Genomic DNA, 9,887 nt, shown 5'->3' with positions numbered 1-9,887 from the left:
AGGCGCCGAGCCTATTTATCTTTTAAGGTAAGATGAGATTCTTGTATGTAAGATGAGATTTCTTGTAGGTAAGATGAGATTCTTGTATGTAAGATGAGATTTAAGGTAAGATGAGATTCTTGTATGGTCTGAGTTTTTGTATCCAGTCATCCAACTTTTGCCTATTTAGAGAACAATTTAAGCCATTAGCATTAATTGAGAATATTGATAAGCCTGGTAGAATTCTGGATATTGAGTTTTTCGAAACTCCAGTGGACATTTTTAATACTGTTTCCACTGTGGAAGTTGGAATTTGATCAGAAGTTTCTGAGTGAGTTTACTTTTGTGGTGGAGGATTGTGCTGGTCATTATGGAGGATGGGTCTAAGTATATTCTAGAGAGCTGGTTTAGTTATGGCAAATTTCTTCAACATGTGAATGTCATTAAAGTATTTAATTTCTCCATCATAAATGAAACTCAATTTACCTGGATATAGGATACTGGGTTGAAAGTTATTTTGTTTAAGGAGATTAAAAGTCGATGACCACCCTCTTTTAGCTTGAAAGGTTTCAGGAAAGAAATCTTTAGTCATTCTAATATTTTTCCATTTTTAGATTATGATTTTCTTACATCTGGCTGCTTTTAGAATTTTCTCTTTCATATTAACTTTAGTGAAGTTAATTATGATGTGCTTGGGGGATGTCTTATTCAGGTGGAGACATGCTGGGGCTCTGAAACTGTCTGCTATCTGAATTTCAGAATCTCTTGGCATGTCTGGAAATTTCTCTTTCATAATCTCATGAAGAAGAGCCTCTGTGTTTTGCAAAGCAATTTTGTCACCCTCAGGGATTTCTATAAGGCAAATATTAGTTTTCTTTGAATTATCCCAGAACTCTCTGAGAGAATGATCCATTTTGGCTGTCCACTTCTCTTCCTCTTTGAGAGTTTGGGATTATTCAAAAGCTTTGTCTTCAATTGTCAGAAATCCTTTCTTCTCCTTGCTCCATTCTGTTACTGAGGGATTCCACCGTATTTCTCAGATCTTTAAGGGCTGCAAATTTTTGTCTCAATGTGTCAAAATCTTTGGTGATTTTGTCTTTGAATTCATTGAATTCTTGAAACAACTTTTGAAATGCTCCTTGAATTTCTTATTCCATCTTTGCCTCTATTCTATTATTCTTATTTGTAATCCAAATTCTGAATTTGATCTGAGATCTCAGCAATCTGTTTTTGAATGGAATCTTCAGTTGTGTCTCACATGTCCATCATTGGGTGGGGTTGATCTACTCTGGTTACACATGTTAGTGGAGTTTTTCTTCTGATTGTGTCCCATGATTATTTTATGCCAATTTTCTAGATGAACAGATAAGGGGAAGTTAGGTTGGGGGCTCAAAGAGTAGTGATTAACTAGCCCTTTGACAAAAAGCTGGGACTCGTGACTGCACCTTTTCCTCTAGAGCTTTTTCATGGACTCATACAGTGCTATGGCCTGAGAAACTGAGAACTGCTTGGTGTGGTGGGACTAAGTGTTTCTGTCTTATTTTCAGCTGGTCTCTCTCCTACCCTTGTGAATCAGGTACACCAGGTTGCAGTCTCAGCTGTGGAGGAATACCAGCAATTAAGTCACCCTGCCCCCCACAGGCAACAATTGGGAAAGGAAAATCAAATGTTCCAACAACCACACACCCAGGATACCACTTTGGATAGTCCTTGGGTGATTGGTCCAGTTCAAGAGGTCAAAATCATTTGTCCCAGTCAGCATCAGTCTCAGGTGGGAGTGTTCAAAAGGTCTTTGGCAACTAGATAGCAGAGGTCTGATGGCAGCTCAAGTGTGACTCGTTCCAGTACTCTGTGAGGTACTATCCCTACAAATAAATTATTCTGGGAAGGTTGATGCCTCCTTCCCCACCTTGTACCTCTGTCACACCCAGTCACTGGTAACCCCACAGGGCTGTGAGTCAGTTCCCTCCAATGAGCCAGTTGCTCCAGGAGTTTGTGCCTGCCTGAGTCACAGAAAGATCTATGTCTCCACAGCCAGGCCACCACTCTCTGCCTCTATCCAGCAGAGGGAGGTGAGGCCTGACAATCTTGGGTCCTTAATGGAGATGGGGGAAGTTCACTGAGTTCCAGTCCCACCCCTGATTGATGTTGCTGGTAGAACAGAACAACTTTGCAGAATTTGTTTCTGTCTCTGCTATAAATCCCTACAGATCAGATGCTGTTTGATTTCACAGAAACTGAGACTCAGCCCCAGTCTGTGCCACTGCCTAGTCTCAGCTGCAGTTTGTGTTGGGGTGGGCGTGGTTAAAGCTCACACTCAGCTGTCAGTTCCAGCCTCAGCCTGCCCACCTTTGTCTCAGATATGATTCCCTGGGGGCCAGGTGCATCTAAGGCTCATTAAAGCAGTCCTGGGTCAGCCCTGCCCTGGGAGTCTGCCATCTCTGTGTGCACATATTATAGTCCCCAAGCACTGCCCAGGCCGGTACTGCCTCAGACATACCCTTTACTCATGGGGCCTGTGTTTCCATCCAGATCTGTTCTGCCAGTGGCTGCCACCAGAGAAAATTCCCAGCTTCCTCTGGTTGCCCAGAGACACAGGGAGTGTCTGTCCAGAATAGCTTCAGGAGTTTGAACCCTATTGTTTCCCCTGCTGTCACTGTTACTCTGTGCCTTGGGGCACCACCGCTCCTGAATGGTTCCCTCTCAGTTGACCCTCTTCTGCTTACTCCTACTGGAGAATCAGTATAGACATGCAACAGCTCATGCCTTGTCCACAACTCTCAAGAAAATGCCCAAGAATCTGGACTCCATGGGGGACAGGCTTCCAGACCTCAGGGTTAGTGTGGAGGGGAGTGCTGGGTGTTCAGAATTGCAGGTAGAGAATATATATAGTTTTATACAGTTTTATGCTTGGTAGAAGAGTGCCATGGCACCCTAGTAGGGGAAGGAGGAGTTCTGGTTTTTAGAGGGTCTCTCCCGTGGGATAAAATGGGAGGACGTTTGAACTTTGCTTGCTTGTTTTTATGGAATATACTGCAAGCCCTTCTCATGGAGGAGGGTATTTCCATCTGCTTGGCGATGGATTTTGTATCTTTTGTTTGTATCCTTGGAGTCGCAGCTCACCTCAGCAGGGTTGATGTGCATTCTTCAACCTTCTCTCTTGGCTAAGATCCAAACCATTGGCTTACTTGCTAAACTTCTGTCTTTTAACTTTCCTTCTGGACGGGAGCCTCTGTGGAAAGCTGGATCCAGTCCGTCATCTTGCCTCTGTCCTCTATTGTCAGGTATTTCAAACAAGATTTATATTTTAATTATATGTTGAACATTTATGAAGCAACCTTGCCTGCCAAGCACCTGGTACTCAGTCCTCCCTGCAATCGCCAGGCTCTGGCATTGCCCAGCTGCCTAAATGCCATCTGCAGAGCAGCTGCCCTGGCTCCTCTCCACACCTCACTCCCTCTAGTCTCTTAAGTCTTTTATGATTGAATGAAGCAATGTAGGAGGTGTAACTAGAATAGTGAAACATTGCAATTTTCAGAATAATTGAATTGTTTCTAGAAACAATAGGATACAATATTCATACTGGGAGATCTGGTAAATACATAGAGTGGAGTACTAACAACACTATGCATACCTCATATTTTTATTTTATGAAATTTTCATTTTTTTAATAGAGCAATAAAAACAATGCAAAAAAAGTAACATTCACATTGTCAAATGAGAGTATGTCTATCATAGAATGCTTTGACTCTGAGGTTGAGTATGGAGTCATCAGTTAATTTCTTATTATTTTTTCCAAAGTCTCAAAAAATAGACAACTAATATTTATAGATAAACATAAAAGATAATTTCAAAAAAACAGATCATACCAAATCTTATAGAAAAAGAAAAAATACTTCAAAATCATTCTACATCATCTGGATACACCTGATATTCAACTTGGAAAAATTTATTATTGGGTGGTGCCTTTGTCTCAAAGGAGTAGGGTGCTGGCCCCATATACTGGAGGTGGCAGGTTCAAACTCAGCCCTGGCAAAAAAACTGCAAAAAAAAAAAAGAAAAGAAAAGAAAAATATATTATTGTAAAAGGGAAATTACAAACATATTTCACTTATAAATGAGGATGCAATATCCTAAACAACATATTAACAAGTTGAAGGGGGGGAGGGGCAAGATGGCTGACTGGTGCCAGCCTCCAACAGAAGCTCCCATCCAGAGGGAAGGATAATGTCCAGAAAATACCCAATCAAGTTGATGACTGGGAGCCCAGCCAAAAAAGAAGAGTGATATCTGCATGTCACCTCTGCTGAGGCAAGTTGTGACTCCAAGAAAGCAATCTACATGTATATAATACAACTCAAAGGAAATGTGTCCATCCCCTCCCCCAAGAAAAATGTGGATTTTTTTTTAACATTTTCATTGAATTGTTTTAATACAATTTCAAACAAACTACAACTGGAAGACCAAAAGCTTGGGAATTGATAGAGGAAATAATCTTCTAAACAGCAAGGACCACCAAGGCAATCATCTTCCACTCTAGCTGAAGAATTATGGCTATATTGGTGCCAGTCAACTGGTTATCCAGATTATCATGTATTTACCACATCATCAATTTTCAGAATTCTCTGAACACTTTCAGTTCCTAGGGTCAAAGCACTGACTGAGACCAACAGAGGCTGGACAACTAGCTCCTCCAAAATGTTGGAAATGCTATCCTTTCGGACATTAATGCCTGTAGTATTTTTTCCTTGGGCATGCCAGTTTCTTAGTTCTGTTACTGTAGAAATGGGATTCAGACCAGCATTTTCAGCTAGTGTAGATGGAATGACCTGCATAGCATCTGCAAAAGCAAGGACACAATAGGATTCATACCACTCAATGTTCATGAATATTCAGTTAATCGGAGGGCCAACTCTATTTCTGGAGCACCACCTCTTGCAATAAGGGCTCTTGTCTTCAATAAACAGCGAATAACACATAGGGCATCATGAATAGAGTGCTCAGTCTCTTCAATCACCAGTTCATTAGAGCCACAAGTGAAAATTGTAACTGTTTTCCCAGGACTGGAACCATTTAAATTGTCTTCCTCAGCTAACTCAGCAGAGCCCAACATGTCAGCAGTGAATTGGTCAATATGAGCAACTGGTTTGGTTCCAATTGTCTTACAAATGAATTCAATGTCTTCTCTTTCAATATCCTTAATCACCATAATCTTCATTTTGTTCAAAAAATGTAATTCAAGATCACTAAGAGCATATCTTAGAATAGACTTCTATATGAGAAGGACATTACATCCTGTTTCTTTAATTTGCTTCACTAAGTTTAACATATAGGCTCTGTCTTCTCTCAGCACTTGGTCCATCTGGGCATAGTCAGAAACCACTATTTGATTATCCATATCTGTTTTGGGAGCAGATAAGCAAAACTGAATAAACCCAATCTTAGCCTTTTCAACTCTGGTTATGCCAGAATTTGCCACCTTTTGGATGAGAACTAGTCCTTCCACCAATTCAAAGTCACCAATTGTTCCACCAAGCTTCTTAACTATTTTAATATCTCTAAGATCTACACTAGTGGCTGTGGCTGGGTCAATCACTTTCATCACTGCATTTACACTCATTGGAGAAAGTAGACTTGAATACTGAGAACACCTTGGAATTCAATGAAATGGTTGCACTATTTAACAAAGTTTTTCTGTCACTTAGTTCCACAGTTTGAGACATGTCATTCAAGATTTCAGTACCCTTTTCCAAAGCCTTCTGGAATGACTTGGAAATGATGGTAGGATGAATCCCTTTCTGAAGAAGCTTGGTACAAGAATCTAAGAGTGAGCCAGCAATGATGACTACTGATGTAGTTCCATCTCCTGCTTGTATATCTTGAGCCTTGGACAGCTCCACCAGCATTCTTGCTGCTGGATGCAATACCTGCATTTGTTTCAAAATGGCAGCCCCATCATTTGTGATAGTCACATCACCTTTCCAATCTTGAATCATTTTATCCATTCCTTTTGGTCCAAGGCTTGTTCTAATAGCATCAGCAACTGCTTTGGCCACAGAAATGTTGCTGAAGTGGATCGGGGCTGGCTTGTCGTGGTCCTGATGAGCACCCTTTCCACAGCCACGGAGAGCACCGGCGGGCGCTCAGCTCTGGGGTGCCACGTTCTCAGGCATGGGTGGCTGGTTTTGCTAGGGCTCAGAGAGGATGGATGAACCCAGATTCTGGCTGACCACATAGTAACGGTAAGTGTCCACTGTGCCTCCACAACCCTTCCAGTGTGTTTTTCTCTTTGTTTTTTCTTTATTTGCTCCTGTAAGTTTTCTGCAGCCACAAGATGAACTGAGGACCTATTTATCTCACCCCACGTGTGAGAGATACAGGAAGTGGTGTCTACTCCCCTAGAGGGACCCTGCTGAGATCCCAAACACTCTCTTGCCAGACAGAAAAATTGAACTAATGTTTTCAATTCTATTTTCAGTCCACCTTTCTGCCTTTGCTGTAGAGACAGTGAGTTGAGGCCCAAGAGCAGTGTCCCCCACCGCTGAGATACCAAGCATCCTGTCCCCAGCCCTATGCCAGAGAACTGCTAGAGCTGCTCGCTCCCTGGGTGGTGATCCCCGCTACTGGACCTCCCTCCCAGCCCAAGAACTGCCACAGCCACGGGCTTTGCAGGTGGTGATCCCGCTGCTGGTATCCCCAGCCCAATGGCCCGACAACTGCCATAGTCGCCTGCTTTTTGCCCCCCGACCTGACACTGCTAGAATCAGCTTCCTGTACTAGGCTTCTGCACTTGAACCAATCCCTCCCAGCCTCTGTGCCACGCTCCTGCCAGATGAGACATTTGAGGCCAATGATCTCCTCACCAAAGTCACCAGGTGCCAGGGACTGCTAGGAAGAAACTCTTTTGCTAACTGGATATCCTTAGGTTTAGATTGAGTGCATGTGGAATATTCTCCTGCTGCCATTGAGTGCCTGAGGTGGACAGGCTTCAGCTCCCTGTCCTGGCTGATGACAAAGAATAATAACTGAGTGGAGGAGGTATTTACTTTATTTTGACTCTGGCAGGCACAAAGCCCTGGCACAGTCGCTTAGTGGACAGAACTGGGCCACAGAGTCTGGATTAACAGAGACTGGTGGTGGGGTTACCAGAGTCCAGTGATGAAGAGTGAACAAGGTGGGGAAAGAGGGACCAGTCCCTGTGCTCCAAACCGTCTATTGGATGGGCTTTTCTGGTTCTTTGGATCACCAGAGTGAGCCACATTTGAGATAACAGTAGACTCCTATTATCTAGTTGCTGGAGACCTTTTGAGTTTTCCACCTACAGAGTCGATACTGATTGGGTCAATAGGTTTGGAACTCTTGAACTGGGCAAATTAACCAAGGACCCTCCAAGGTGGTATCCTGGTTCTGTTGTTGTGGGAGGGTTTGATTTTTCCTCTTGAAGGTATTACCTGCATGGGATGGGTTGTCTTAGCTGCCAGTATTTCTCCAAAACTGAGACTGCAACCCAGAGTCACCTATTCACTAGTTTTGGACAGAGACCAGCTAATACAAGACAGACCCACCTACCTCCATCCACCAAGTAGGTCTCTAGAGTCACAGATTGTAGAACTGTTCAGATCCATTGCAAAATAGTAGAGGAAAAGCTGCAGTCACCAGTCCCAGCTCTTTGGGAAGAGCTTTGTGAAGAGCTGGTCAATCGCAACTCCAGAAGCCTCAAATCCAATTTCACCTTTCCTGATCTTCCAGCTAAACAGTGAAAAACAACCATGGGGTGAAATCAGAGGAAAAATTCTGGCAACATGAATAATCAGAACAGTTAAACTCCCCCAAGGATTAACAAATCAGCCAACCCAGAGGACCCAATTCACAAACAGATAGCTGACATGTCAGAAATCGAATTTAGAATTTGGATTGCAAACAATATCAACAGAATGGAAGTAAAGTTGGAATTAGAAATCCTAGGAATAATTCAAAAGTTGTCTCAAGAAGTCAATGAATTCAAAGACAAAAATCACCAAAGATTTTGATACATTGAAAAAAGAGGTTGCAGCCTACCCAGATGTGAGAAATACAGTATAATCCCTCAGTAACAGAATGGAGCAGGCAGAATAAAGGATTTCCTTATGGAAGACAAAGCTTTTGAATGTTCCCAAATACCTAAAGGGAAGAGAAGAGGAGAGCAAAAACAGATCATTCCCCCAGAGAGCTCTGGGATAATTAAAAGAAAACTAATATTTGCCTCATAGGAATTCCCAAACGTTATGAGGTTGTTTTGAATGGCACAGAGGCTCTACTTCATGAGATAATGAGGGAGAATGTCCCAGACATGCCAAGAGATTCTAAAATTCAGATAGCAGACAGCTTCAGAACCCCAGTACAACTCAATCCGAATAAGGCATTTCCGAGGCACATTATAATTAATTTTGCCAAAGTTAAAATGAAGGAGAAAATTCTACAAACAGCCAGACATAAGAAAACCATAACTTACAAGGGGAAGAATATTAGAATGATGGCATATATCTCTGCTGAAACATTTCAAACTAGAAGAGAATGCTCATCTACCTTCAACCTCCTAAAACAAAACCATTTACCAGCCAGGTTCCTATACCCAGCTAAACTGAGTTTCATTTATGATGGAGAAATTAAATACTTTAATGATATTCATATGTTGAAGAAATTTGCCATAACTAAACCACCTCTCCATGATGTACTCAGACCCATCCTCCACATTGATCACCACAATGTTTTATCACCCAAGTAAACTCACCCAGAAAATTTTGATCAAAACTCAACTTCCACAGTGGCAAAAGGTTTAAAAATGTCCTCTGGATCTTCGAAAAATTCAACACAAAAAATAATACCAGGCTTATCACCACTCTCAATCAATGTGAATGGCTTAAACTGCCCTATAAGGATACACAGGCTGGATGACTGGATACAAAAAATCAGCTCAGATATCTGCTGCATACAAGAATCTCACCTTATCTTAAAAGATAAGTATGCACTTAGGATGAGGGGATAGTCATATATAATTCAGGCAAATGGAAAAAAAGAAAAAAAGCAGGAGTAGCAATTTTATTTGCAGATACAATAGGCTTTAAACCAACAAAAATAAGGAAAGACAAGGGCATTCACTTTATATTCGTTAAGGGAAACACTCAACATGATGAAATTTCAATCATTAATATTTTTGAATCCAATCTGAATGCTCCTCAATTTATAAGAGAGACTCTAACTGAAATGAGCAACTTGATTACCTCAAGCACAATAATAGCTGGAGATTTCAACACCCCTTTGCTTGTGTTGGATAGATTCTCCAACAACAGCCTAAATAAAGAACTTTTAAACTTAAAATTAACCATTCAAAATTTGGATTTAACAGACATGTACAGAACATTTCATCCTAATAAAACCGAATAGACATTATTCTCATTAGCACATGGAACATCTTCTAAAATTGATCACATCTTAAGTCACAAGGCTAACCTCAGCAACTTTAAAAAATATAGAAATTATCCCTTGTATCTTCTTGGACTATCACGGAATAAAAGTTGAACTCAGTAACAACAGGAATCTGCAATCTCACACAAAGACATGGAAATCAAACAATCTTATGTTAAATGATAGCTGGGTCATTGATGAGAGTAAGAAAGATATCATAAAATTTTTGGAGCAAAATGATGATGAAAACACAAACTACTAGAACCTTTGGAATACTACAAAGGCATTATTCAGAGGTAAATTTATAGCACTGCAAGCCATCCTTAAGAGAACAGAAAGAGAGGAAGTTAACAACTTAATGGGACATCTCAAGCAACTGGAAAAGGAAGAATATTCTAACCCCAAACGCAGCAGAAGGAAAGAAATTACCAAAATTAGAGCAGAATTAAATGAAATTTAAAATA

The 9,887-nt window shown here is 41.2% G+C and overlaps 1 pseudogene; it reads right to left on the bottom strand.

Moving 5' to 3' along the window:
- Positions 1 to 4,568: 4,568 nt before the first annotated feature.
- LOC100953935 lies at positions 4,569 to 6,152 on the bottom strand (annotated as a pseudogene).
- Positions 6,153 to 9,887: the final 3,735 nt, after the last annotated feature.

Source organism: Otolemur garnettii, unplaced genomic scaffold, assembly GCF_000181295.1.
Source record: "Otolemur garnettii isolate 467f Iridium unplaced genomic scaffold, OtoGar3 scaffold00175, whole genome shotgun sequence".
In the NCBI taxonomy this organism is placed as follows: Eukaryota; Metazoa; Chordata; class Mammalia; order Primates; family Galagidae; genus Otolemur; species Otolemur garnettii.
The sequence above is the reverse complement of the archived record's forward strand: the minus strand, read 5'-3'. Positions and strand labels throughout refer to the sequence as shown.